This window comes from Polypterus senegalus, chromosome 8 (genome assembly GCF_016835505.1).
Source record: "Polypterus senegalus isolate Bchr_013 chromosome 8, ASM1683550v1, whole genome shotgun sequence".
In the NCBI taxonomy this organism is placed as follows: Eukaryota; Metazoa; Chordata; class Cladistia; order Polypteriformes; family Polypteridae; genus Polypterus; species Polypterus senegalus.
Window position 1 is genome coordinate 152,481,061 of NC_053161.1, and position 13,117 is coordinate 152,494,177.

The 13,117-nt window shown below is 40.3% G+C and overlaps 1 protein-coding gene across 1 annotated transcript in view; it reads right to left on the bottom strand.

Annotated features, from left to right (window-relative positions):
• Positions 1–13,117, bottom strand: part of LOC120534621 (zinc finger protein 420-like) — a 48,660-nt gene that overhangs the window by 10,517 nt on the left and 25,026 nt on the right. The gene's annotated exons all lie outside the window — the stretch shown is intronic.

Consider the following 13,117-nt stretch of genomic DNA (forward strand, 5'->3'; position numbering starts at 1 on the left):
TTCAGTTTACGACGAGGTACGTCCAGTAAAACCCTTCAAGAAAACTCACCCTTGTCATTTTTATGTGGATGTGCTGAGCTGTTTAAGCTCCCTGTGGCCACGTTGCATAGACAGCATGTAGTGAGGTAGAAAAGCAAATAAAAATACAAAAAAAGAACAAGGAACGAGAAATGCAAAGTAATTCACACAAAAATAAAAAAAAGAGTAAGCTAAACTTGAAAGGCTCTACTTGGAAAGAAGCTGTCTATACTAATGTTCAAGGACTGTACCCGGAGGATTGTAAGGCGAGCTCAAGAACGGATAAAACGCATGCCTAAAGAAATCTGTCACTCTAAAAGTTTGTTTAAAAATATTTAGTGAAAATTTAAAGCAAACAATCCACACAAGAATAAAGAAAAAAGTTGTTATACATGTAGAATAAAAGGCAAAAAAAAAAAATGTATCTTTTCTAAACTTAGCTTTTCTTGTAAAACTTTAGTTGTTTCTACAGGGTGGTCCAGATCTAATTACACAGATCCAGATCGTCTGGATGATTTTGATTTATGCGGGGATGATTCCAGTTCAGCACAAAGATGATTCTTCAGGTCGTCAGTTCCCACACTTCGATGGTCCGGGATTTTTCAGGCGATTTTCTATGTAATAAACTTAAGTTATAACATAATGAAAATTGTATAATTAGATCTGGACCACCCTATATACTTAAAAATTCGTAACTTCTTCTGTACGCTTTAAAACGTACCGTGCAGCACTTTCAATTAAGTGCTTTGTCTTGCATGTTACTTGGCACACAAAACACGCACACAAGGCAGAGTTTAAAACCATGTGCCCTCTACGCCTTACACAGCAGGGCAAAGCTGATCACAAACTGAGACTAATGTTTAGTCAGAGAAGCTACAAATGGCTAGACTATAACAATTCAATTCAACTTATGGGGGTTATAGGAACCTCCCACAGATTATGCACTAACATTGAGTAAAACATTTATGTATCTTATGTAACTAGGAAATGTAACGTTTATCCACTGGAGAACGGCGCATGAAGCGAAAGTCACCGTATTTGTAGATGAGATACTGTGACTTTACTAACGCAACCAAAATTGTCATAACGAAATAACGAAAACAAGACACAAATAAAATTCTTATAAATTAAGTTGACATAAAGAAAAAATAGAAATTCAATTTCCATATAAAAATGTACAGAATAGAAAAATTATACAGGTACTTAACCCCAACAACCCTACATTAAGGTTTCAGCCCTGACGGAGTCGCAGTACTTGTATTTTATTATGACCTATTTCTATATTTACCACTTACAGTAAATACCAGTTGTAAGCCTATGAAGCTTACAGGCACCCTATAATGGTGCCAGTTTCCTGTGGCAATTGGAGGAATAATAAAAACCACCTCATTTGTTACGGTGTAAGGAATGAACTTAAATATGTTTATTTTAGAACAATGTGGACCAGTTTCCGATTCATTTAAAATACCTTTATGGCAATTCAGGAGAATGTTATGATAAAGAATACCAAAAGCAGCAGTAAGTAATGGAGAAAGGTCACAGCAAGTTATTCTGTGTTGGCATTCATGTCAAGGCCTTCTGTTGAAGCAAAGCAGAGTACAGCCATTTAACAATCACGTCATTTGTTTGGTTGTAATGTAGGAATAACGGTATACCCTCTAAGGAGAAAACATTTTGAGATGAGCGAACACTTTATGGAGCGTTACTTAGCAGAGACTAGGCGTGTGCAATATATATCATTTACAATTAAATCTTAATTGCTGTTTTAACGATGTCCGAGATTAAATTATTGAGTATGTAACTCGCTTTGCAAAAAAAAGAAATGGAGTTCATTCACTAATGCAACAGTATAGACTACTGCACGTGTACAAAGTGAGTTGCGTAGGCGTGCACGTCCAGCAAGCCGCAAGTTAGCGTCACTCCCTGCCTCAAAATGAGTGAGCAAACAGCGCCAGATGATAAAACAACCTCGCCATCTACGTCAGAGTTAATTACCAGATGTGGTTCATTCTCACTCGTATGGCAGTGGTTTGGTTTTGAAAAGACTGATGTTGCTCAAAAGACAGCAATCTGCAAACTATGTGGTCAATTGGTTGCCGTTAACTCTTTTAGGGCGGATGTCGACTTTTGTCGACAGGAGGGGTTGAGGGCGAATGTCGACTAAAGTCGACACCCAGGGATAGAGGGTGATAATCAGCTGTTAATGGCGACAAATCTCACTGTCACGTCACAGGCATTCTCTCTGTGCTTGGAGGAATGCTAGACTCGTTGACTCAGCAACTAATCCTAGCGTGTGCGTGAGTTGCGAAATATAAACAATGGCAAGATGGCATCGACATGTGACAAGGGAGCGAAGTGAGTGCAGAAAAGAAAACACTCGGCAAACAATGTTTTGCGCATTATCGTGGAGTCGGACTCTGATTTTTCAGAATCGGATTTTATTGACAGTGATCAGGAGATCGAGCAAGAGAGTGAGAAGCCGGCATCAGCTGATCAAACACCAGCCGATGCCGCGCCAGCGGATCTGCTGCCAGTTGAGCGCTTCGCGCAGCCGATGCATCTACAGCAAGGTTCGCGTGGGATAAATACACAGACATCGATCCGTTGAGAGCCGATCTGTCTGCTGGACTTCAGAAGACGGCATGGCTTGCTGTTGGACATGACAGATCACCAGCTGCTGTACTTCAGGCTGCTCTCTCCTGATGCTGCTTTTCAGCTACCATCAGACGAGATACAGGTAGGCAGAGAAATTTTTTGAATCGCGGGCTGCATTTGCATCGTATTCTTGTTTTTCAAAATGTTAACCCACAACAAAAGACGAGATGAAGCGTGCTGTGGTATTACAAATAGAGATGGGACAGAACTGGTGATATAACTTCAGGGAGCATTGGTCCAAACGTGCTTTGTCCACTGGTGACTTTGGACAGGTTATGCAGCATGGTGATAGGTACGTGCTGCTGTAAAGTTTTATTCACTTCTGTAATAAACAGAAGCAAATCCCATGGGGTGTGCCAGGCTATAATGCCATGCATAAAGTTCATAAAGTTTCAGAAGATGCAAATGAGGTGACAATACAGTTTTCATGCGGGCAGAAAACTTGGTGGCAGTGGAATGGCACAATGGCAAAAGGGTGACTTGTCTCTCTACAGTACACACTAACAATATATGTGAGAAAGTGCAGCAACAGACAATTGAAAAGTAGGCACCACGTATTGTAAGCAGTGCAATGTGGCAATGACTGAAAAAGGCTGCTTTGAGAGAGATCAGACTTTGCAGGACTTTGCTGTGTAAAATGTATGTGATATGTATGTGAAATCATAGAGTATGCAGGCTCATACAACATGCAAGATAGTAATGTTTGTCAAAAGTAAATATTTTTTTGTTGATTTGATATGTTAAACAATTGCTTTGTGTTCTTTTTTAAAAAATGTTAATTTTTGGAAAAATATTCAACCCTGGGAGATAAAAAAAAAAAAATAGCCCTAAAAGAGTTAAAGACAGCTCGACAACTAACTTGTTCCACCATTTGCGAACTAACCACCGCATAGAATACGAAGAATACGAAAAGTTTGAGTCAATTGTCCAGCACAAGTCTAAAGTAACCAAGGTACAAGCTCAAAAACACACTCAGCAAACTTAAGCAGACTCATTCTGCAAAAAAAGTGCCTTACGACAAGAAAAGCAACAGATGGCATGACATAACAAATGCTGTCACCAATTACATCGCAAAAGATATGGTGCCAATTCAAGTGGTTGAGAGAGATGGTTTTAAAGAACTTTTGAATACTTTAGACCCAAGGTACACACTGCCTGGCCGAAAATATTTCAGTCAAACAGCTCTGCCCAAGTTGTATGATTCGTGTCGCCAAACTCTGACGCATAAACTGCAAAAGGTTTCGCTTTTTGCCACAACAATGGATTTATGGTCAAGCCGAACATCCGAGCCATACCTTTCCCTGACAGTGCATTTCATTGAAGAAAACTGGCAACTGCAAAGCTTCTGTTTGCAAACATCCTACTCCCAACAAGATCACACTGGCGACATCACTGCACAAGGTCTGAAAGATGTGCTGGCATCATGGTCACTGCGAGAAGACCGCATGGTTTGCATGACAACAGACAGCGGGGCTAACGTTGTCAGTGCACTACGGATTAATAACTGGAAGAGGCTACCTTGTTTTGGGCATAGGCTTCATATTGTGATTGGTGAGTAATTTGTGGTTCCTCTAAATTGATCTTCTTTATTATGACGTTTAAAAATACAAAAAGACCTGATAAGTAAAGCTATAGATGACAAAAATATAATTCAATATAATTTCAAATAATACATTATCTTGGAATTATCGTTATCGTCAAAGTCCCAGAAAATATCGAGACAGCAGAGACCCGTTTTACTAGGAAGGCAGAGGACACATTTCAGGCGCCGGACACTCCTTGCATATGAAGAGGCTGGGTTTTATCTTGAGATACCGCACTGCATGCACAGTCACCCTGAGTAAAATCAAACCATTTGCCAAACACTTTGTACAATAATTAATTTCTTTTGTATTCATTTTATTTGGCTTGCTCTTGAAGACTCAGACCCCTTAATTGTTTCTTCTTCCTTAATTAGCAGCCAAACAATAATGATACACAAAACAAGCCAAAACATGACCAGCAAACTGTGTCCATCATACAATATCTGAAAATAACAAAGGGGAAGTTCTCAGGCATGTTGATCTTCTCAGGTCCCCTAAACATTTTAACAGAGCTCTTAGAAAAGAGAAAAATCAACAGTTTCAGAAATGTCTGCTATTGCATAATGAGAGCAGCCATGGAATTAAAGAACGGGTTTAATTAATGACAAGACTCAGCAACTAGTTAAGCAACTGGTTGGAGTTTGAGGCCCTGACATAGATGGTCTTCTGTTGGCTCACTCACTTCACGTTTCATTTTGGTTTAAGGAAAGAAATGAAGCAATTAGAACGATGAAGAAATTCAGGGGAACAAATCTTTAAAAACAAGTCAATTAAAATGAAAGGAAAAAGGAGTTAATTAGCAGCTAAAACTAGTCACCAAAAATGAAAACCTGCAGCTACTGTGGCCCTCTAGGACTGGAGTTTGAGACCACGGTTATAAGTAATGACTAATGAGGACTAAATTACCTCTCTAACACTAGAATTTCCAGAGCCTATGAAAAAAATTCGTAGATCCGTCCCACCTTTAAACGCTTCACACCTCTCCGTCAGCTTCTTTTGTCCTTTAAACAGTGTTCTATAACAGAGGTGAACTGAGATCGGAGAAAACAGAAGCCCTCCCTGCAAGAAACGGCCACTCACACGTAAGAACAACGCAGCTGCTCCAGGCGTAAAGGTGAAAGTCCGGCGTCATCCTGCCAATCACTTGTCCTTCAAAGAAACAGCATGGCTTACAGAGCTCGCCAACGCTACACCGTCCAGATCTAAACACTAGCGTGGTGTATATGCCCAAAAAAGTCTAACTGCTTTCTTGTACCATTGCTCGCGTACTAAAGTGTCAGCAGGTATTTTTCGTGGCATTACACATGTAATTTGTGAGCATGCCCTTGATGATCAAACAGAGGAAGTTCTGCAGTATACTTTACTTACTTATCTTCCTACAGCATAAAGTAAAACTAGTAAAAAGACACTAACTTTGACAAGTACTATACATTTACAGTGGCTGTTACAGACGCAAATCAAATGTATGTTTTTATTGTAGAATATTAACAATAAGAACAGCTCACTACTCAAAATGTTTATTTTGGGAGACATTAAGACTCGAACCCACAACCTTTTGAATTGGAGTCGGCAGCTCTAACCAGTATACTACCCGAGAAGTCAGGACAACAAGCAACACTAACCAGATTTCTTTTTGTTCGGTTATAGTCTTGGAAAAAAGCGCATTTGTTGTGTTATATTTGTATCTTTTGTGACAGTATTTCTTTGACATTTGGAATTCAGGCTTCACACATTATACACTTCATGTCTACATTTTGTCAATTATAACTAAGACATGAAAAGCGTTTCTGTTTTAATGATGTGTTTACTGTGCACAGATCGTTGTAGACACAGAACACTCATGAAATGCAAGTGTTCCAAATAATGATATAGTATTTGTAAAAGGTGTCATTTTGCTTGACTTCTCACTCTGTACAACTCTAAGCAACGACACGCAGGTAAACAGACTTGAGCTGAGAAAAATGTGCGCCGGTGGGGGATGTGATAGCAGACTTCTTGCCATTTGCTGCTTATCAACACATTTAAAGGACAAAAGAAGCTGACGGAGTGGTGAGAAGCGTTTTAAGGTGGGACAGATCTACGAGTTTTTTCGTAGGCTCTGGTAATTCTAGTGTTAAAAAGAGAACTAGGAATCCAGATGTGTACACTACTGATGCAGTCAGTCAGAAGGCCGTCATCAGTCTGCGCAGATAGGACGCCTGCTAATCCTCCGTTCTTTCAGTTAACGCATCGCCCGAATTGACTTGATGCTCTTTTTCCTTAGCTAATCAGAAGTGCAGAAAAGTATTACATCAGGACAGCAAAGAGAACACCCTTATCCAATTAGCCCACAAAATTCAGAAGTGACACATCAATTTGGTAAATCTACACTCACCTAAAGGATTATTAGGGCCACCCTACTAATACGGTCCCCTTTCGCCTTCAGAACTGCCTTAATTCTACATGGCATTGATTCAGCAAGGTGCTGAAAGCATTCTTTAGAAATGTTGGCCCATATTGATAGGATAGCATCTTGCAGTTGATGGAGATTTGTGGGATGCACATTCAGGGCATGAAGTTCCCGTTCCACCACATCCCAAAGATGCTCTATCGGGTTGAGATCTGGTGACTGTGGGGGCCATTTTAGCACAGTGAACTCATTGTCATGTTCAAGAAACCAATTTGAAATGATTCGAGCTTTGTGACATGGTGCATTATCCTGCTGGAAGTAGCCGTCAGGGGATGGGTACATGGTGGTCATGAAGGGATGGACATGGTCAGAAACAATGCTCAGGTAGCCCGTGGTATTTAAACGATGCCCAATTGGCACTAAGGGGCCTAAAGTGTGCCAAGAAAACATCGCCCACACCATTACACCACCACTGCCAGCCTGCACAGTGGTAACAATTCATGATGGATCCATGTTCTCATTCTGTTTACACCAAATTCTGACTCTACCATTTGAATGTCTCAACAGAAATCGAGACTCATCAGACCAGGCAACATTTTTCCAGTCTTCAACTGTCCAATTTTGGTGAGCTCGTGCAAATTGTAGCCTCTTTTTCCTATTTGTAGTGGAGATGAGTGGTACCCGATGGGGTCTTCTGCTGTTGTAGCCCATCCGCCTCAAGGTTGTGCGTGTTGTGGCTTCACAAATGATTTGCTGCATACCTCGGTTGTAACGAGTGGTTATTTCAGTCAAAATTGCTCTTCTATCAGCTTGAATCAGTCGGCCCATTCTCCTCTGACCTCTAGCATCAACAAGGCATTTTCGCCCACAGGATTGCCGCATACTGGATGTTTTTCCCTTTTCACACCATTCTTTGTAAACCCTAGAAATGGTTGTGCGTGAAAATCCCAGTAACTGAGCAGATTGTGAAATACACAGACCGGCCCGTCTGGCACCAACAACCATGCCACGCTCAAAATTGCTTAAATCACCTTTCTTTCCCATTCTGACATTCAGTTTGGAGTTCAGGAGATTGTCTTGACCAGGACCACACCCCTAAATGCATTGAAGCAACTGCCATGTGATTGGTTGATTAGATAATTGCATTAATGAGAAATTGAACAGGTGTTCCTAATAATCCTTTAGGTGAGTGTATTTCTGTTAATCAGCCAGCAATGGATTAAGTTTAGTCCTTTCCTCTCCTTTCATTTTCAATAACCTATTTATGTCACTAGTATTGTTGAAAAGCGCACACATTTTTAGTGGGTGAATTGCTCCACATGGCACATGTTGCAGGAAATCCAAGGCATCACAGAATATGAGACCACACCACCCATTTTTCCGTGGCAGTGCCTCTCCTTCCAGATGTCCTAAAGAACTTGTACGTGTGGTTTGATGCCCTGAAAGATTTACCAGAAGAAGTCCATCCCTCCTCAGGGAGAACAGGAATTGTGCTTGGCCACTGCTGACATAAGAAGAACTTCACTGAATGTAAACCCCCACCAAACTGCTGGGCCAGACAACATACTAAGCTAAGTGTAAACCAGCTGGTGTACATCTGCACAGAAAAGAAATGCCAGAACAGACTGGACTTCATGAGGAGAATCAGGTCTTTTGATATGTGCAGCGAGCGGCTGGAAATGTTCTACCAGCCCATAGTGGCCAGTGTGGTGTTCTACACTGCAGTCTCCTGGGGAAAGCAACTTGAGCTCAGAGGAAGCCCAATGCCTGGTCAGTCTCATCAGGAATGCCTGCACCATCACTGGGTTAAACCTGGACACACCGGAAGCTGTTGTGTAAAAGAGGAAGATGGCAAAATTAAATACCATCATGAAAAGTACCCACCACGAGGCGCTTTATTGAAGCACTTTGAGCCACCGGCTCATTCTGCCACAGTGTGCTAAGAGGAGCCTCTGGAAGTCTTTTCTGCCATCTGCTATCAGGCATTCCAATTCTTCCCAGAGCACTCATTTAGTTTAATTTTGAAATATCCAAACAATGTACAATTATTTTTATTTACATATCAATTGGCTGCATTTTGTGTCCTGCGAGTCTGTCTTTTTTTTCCCCCCCGTTTCTGCTGCTGTATGCCTGCAAATTTCCCCTTGGGATTAACCAAGTTTATCTAATCTTTCAACACCATCATCTCTCAGAAGCTTATAGAAAAGTCAAGTCTGCCAGGCTGCCATATTTCTCTATGTAACTTGATGCTAGACTTTTTTTTTTTTAAATTAAGTTTTATTCTCTCAGTCAAGTTCACGCTCTCTCTGATCTGACACTGTTAGTTTTCAAATAAAGATGTGCTATGACAGAGGTGAACTCGGATGAGGATGATGCTTCTACAGCAGATAAAGAGTACAGAAGCCCTCACCATAAGAAATGTCCACTCACGCTTAAGAACGACACAGCTGCACCAACCGTAAACGTGAAAGATGGCACTGACTGGCCTGCCACACCCATCCTTCAAAGAAAAAGCAGGGCTTACAGAGCTCGTCAAGGTTCCATTTGTGATTATGTTTTGCGATGGTCTTTACATAAAAACATTTAAAATGTTACTTATATAAAAGCCAGATCAAATGTTATTTACCTTGATTTATTTCCTTATCTTTCTACAGTGTAAAGTCACAAGTAGACTGCAGAGCTTTCGGTGTTTGATCGACACAGGCATACGGACACAGTACATGTGCACTGAAGTGACTTTAGCTGCAGGTGAAAGCTCCTGTCGCACCCTACGCAACTGTGTTTGATCTGTGAAAAGATCCCAATCGCCCCACGGGAGAAAGACTTTCTGAGACTAAGGTCAAAAAGCTTATGAAACCGTTTTTGGACAAAGGCAGAACCATAAAGACCGTTGCATAGGGTGCGACAGGAGCTTCCACCTGCAGCTAAAGTCACTTCCGTGCACATGTACTTTGTCAGCATGCCCGGGTCAAACAAACACAGGAAGCTCTGTAGTCTACTTGTGACTGTACACCGAGTGTGAATGTGACAGAGAATAAAAGTGAATATATAAAAAAATAAATAAAACGCTAACCTTTACAAGTACCATACATTTACAGCGGCTGTTAGACTCAAATCAAATGTATGTTTTCATTGTACAATAGTAGCAATAACAGCCGCTCACTACTCAAAATGGTAATTCTGGAGAGCGTCCAGATTCAACTCCGGTACCTCTTGATTATGAGTCAGCAGTTCTTACCGCTACACCACCCAAGCAGTTGTGTCGGCATCATACATGAACCTGATTTCTTTATATTCTTAAATAAAAGCGCACTTCTTCTATTTGTACTTTTTGTGAAAGTGCTTATGTGATATTTGGACTTCAGTCTTCACACATTATACACTCCATGTCAAAATTTTGTTGTTAGTACTAAAACATGGAAAAAGTTTCTATTTTAGGAATTTGTTCAACATTTCTTGTGTTTCTCACAGTTCTTGGCTTCTGATTTTTGTAGACACGAAACACACATGAAATGCATGTGTTCCAAAGAATAATATATTATTTACCCTATGCAACTCACAGAACCTCATACGCAGATAAACAAGACTTGAGCCGGGAGAACTTCCATCAGTGGGGTGATGGTATAGCAGGCTGCTTGTGCTGATCAACACATTTACAACACAAAAGACGCTGATGGAGAGGTGACAACAGATTTACGGTGGGCTGAAATTACAAATTTTTTCATAGGCTTCAGGGATTCTAGTGTTAATATCCCAAGGCTCCTGGAGTTTGAGCCCTGCCACTGCTTATCTCTGGAAGGAGAAGCAGCCGAGAGGAAACCTCACACTGACTGAGTTTCTAAGCAGAGACCGAGGTGTTTCTGATGGCTGAGGATTTCTTACAGCCATTCAGACTACTAGCATAGTGGTCCAATACAGCATGGGACATGTGTGAAGGTATACCCAATCTGAAGTGAGCTACTAAAATGTACCCATGTCAAAACAGGTGAGCATCTAAGAAAGACAAATTAAAAATAACCATGTATTAAGAGAGCAGTGTAGCAATGCAGCATGTTCTGGCACTGCTTTTTTCCAGAATCAGAGGGCGTGTTAGTAATCGTACACGTTAGAACAATTGCTACCATGTGTTCCATCAACTTTCAAGACTTCTTTAAACTTTCACTGCTACAGAAAAGCTGTAGGTTGTTAACCCATGACTTGTTCCCAGAAAAAAAAAAAATGTCATAGAACAAGCTAGAAGCTGGATGTTGAACCAGAATAATGAAAAACCTTGGGGTAGAGAAACCCAACAAATTACCCTCAATATGTTAACACACTTTGAGAGACTCTCCTCTACCCCCCCTATTAGGGTTCAGAGTTAAAAATATAGCTGTAGAGTAGAAATAACTTTACAGTTCTCTTATTAAACCATTCCAACTACAAAGAGACGATAGCAGTAAGAAACATAACTTAAGAATGATGCACTTTTGGAGCTGGGGATTGATCAGATTCTGTTCATTCAAGAATGAAGGATTTTCAACATTTGTCAGCTTTTTCTGCCCCTTTAATAGAGCAGCTGGAATCGGCACTTCTGCTAGGACTTTTACAGCTTTTCATCTTCTAATTTGATGGTTTCACCTAAAATTTGCAGCCTTGCAGCATTATTCCTTCATGTTAAACCAGTTCATTTGCACATTACTTTCAGAGCATTGGATGTCACAAAACCGAGTCAAATTTCATCAAATCTTTCTTTCTGGAAACAGGAAAATGTTGAAAATATTTCAAAGAACAAGTCATCTGTATCTTTGAGCTCGCGCATCACGTAACTAAGGCTTAATTTACATCGGAAATGCAAGTTTTGCTAAATCCAGGTTTTCTGGATTGGAATTAGCCGGATTTTCCCCATGAAACACAATTCCGATTTCACACAAATCCTGTTTTCTGGAACAGACTCCAAGAATTGACAAGAATATAAGAAGGATCCCTCACTCAACATTTCGGAACAGGAATAAAGTCAGCAAGGCACAGAATTCACTTGAGCTCCATATGCACAAAGCATACAATCATTCAACTTAATCTTTAATCAAGCGCATCTCTCTCATTTAAAATTGTCCAAAATTTTTCCAGGGCAAGATCCAACCTGCGAAAGCTGCAATCAAGCTCCAGCCTCACTGGGTCACAGGTTTTGGGCCTGCACCAAATTAACATCATTCTGAACCAAAATCTTTACATACCTATCAGATAGCCTTGGTGTCACAATCACTCCTAACCCATTAACAGCGATGTTTGGGGTACTTCTAGGTGGGCTTAAAGTGGAGAAGGACAAACAAACTGTAATGGCCTTTACTACACTATTGGCACGTAGACTTATTTTGCTCATTTGGAAGAATCTTAACTCTCCTATTCTAAGTCAGTGGGTAACTGATGTTATATACTACTTGAAATTGGGGAAAAAAAATTAAATACTCAGAGGATCTAATAAATAACATTTTAGAGTAAGCATTTAAACTGAAGAAGCAGATTCTCTTCCTCTTTTTATTGTATTCATTTACTTACTTATCTTTTCTACTGTTAAAGTCGTTCTCTGCTGGCCTAGTTCTCTTTCTCATGGGTGGGGATTTACTTGACCCGAGCCTAGTTTTGTAAAATTTGACTTGTTTGTACGGAATGTTTGATTTAATAAATTCAATAAAATGTTTTCATATTATATACATATATGCGCAAATGTACATACAGTGATCCCTCCTCAATCACGGAGGTTGCATTCCAGAACCCCCGCGAAAGGTGAAAATCTGAAGTAAAAACCATATGTTCATTTTTATATATTTTAAGTCCTTATAAACCCTCCCACACTCTTATAAACATTTCCCGCACAGTTATACAGCATAAACCCTTTGTATTCTCTTAGATATTAGGTAAGATTCGTTGAAATTATGTAAACACACCATGTATATACAGTAAAAACTCAACAGATATTGAGTGTCTCCGATATCACATATGTTACAGCCATTACGATAGACAGGCCACCAGCAATAAATCCGTACAATGCAAGAAAAATTGTATACAGTAAATGTGTGTACAGTGACACTAAACGTACGTACATGTACTAAGTACTGTACATAGAAAATTAATTATGGTTACTCACCAACAATGACACGACAACTTGTCTGATAATGATGAGTTTAGTTTTACTGCACAACAAAGGAGAGCGTTACAGCTCTTCTAAAGGAGCCTCTTCAGGCGACTGTGTAACACCACCGTTGTTGTTCTTCCAGCAGACTTCAATCCAAATCCCTAAAGCAGATTCCATCCAGACTACTGCCTTATTACGTCCACTTACAACTCATTTTGCGCCATGGTTAAAGGACACTGCGGTCGTAGATCACGATTCTTTTTATTCAAAAAGGAGGAAAAGAATAGAAGGACTCATTGATGCCGTAATGGCGTCCTGCAGCGGTGTAGCTGTTCCCTTCCTTCAACATATCCAAAACTT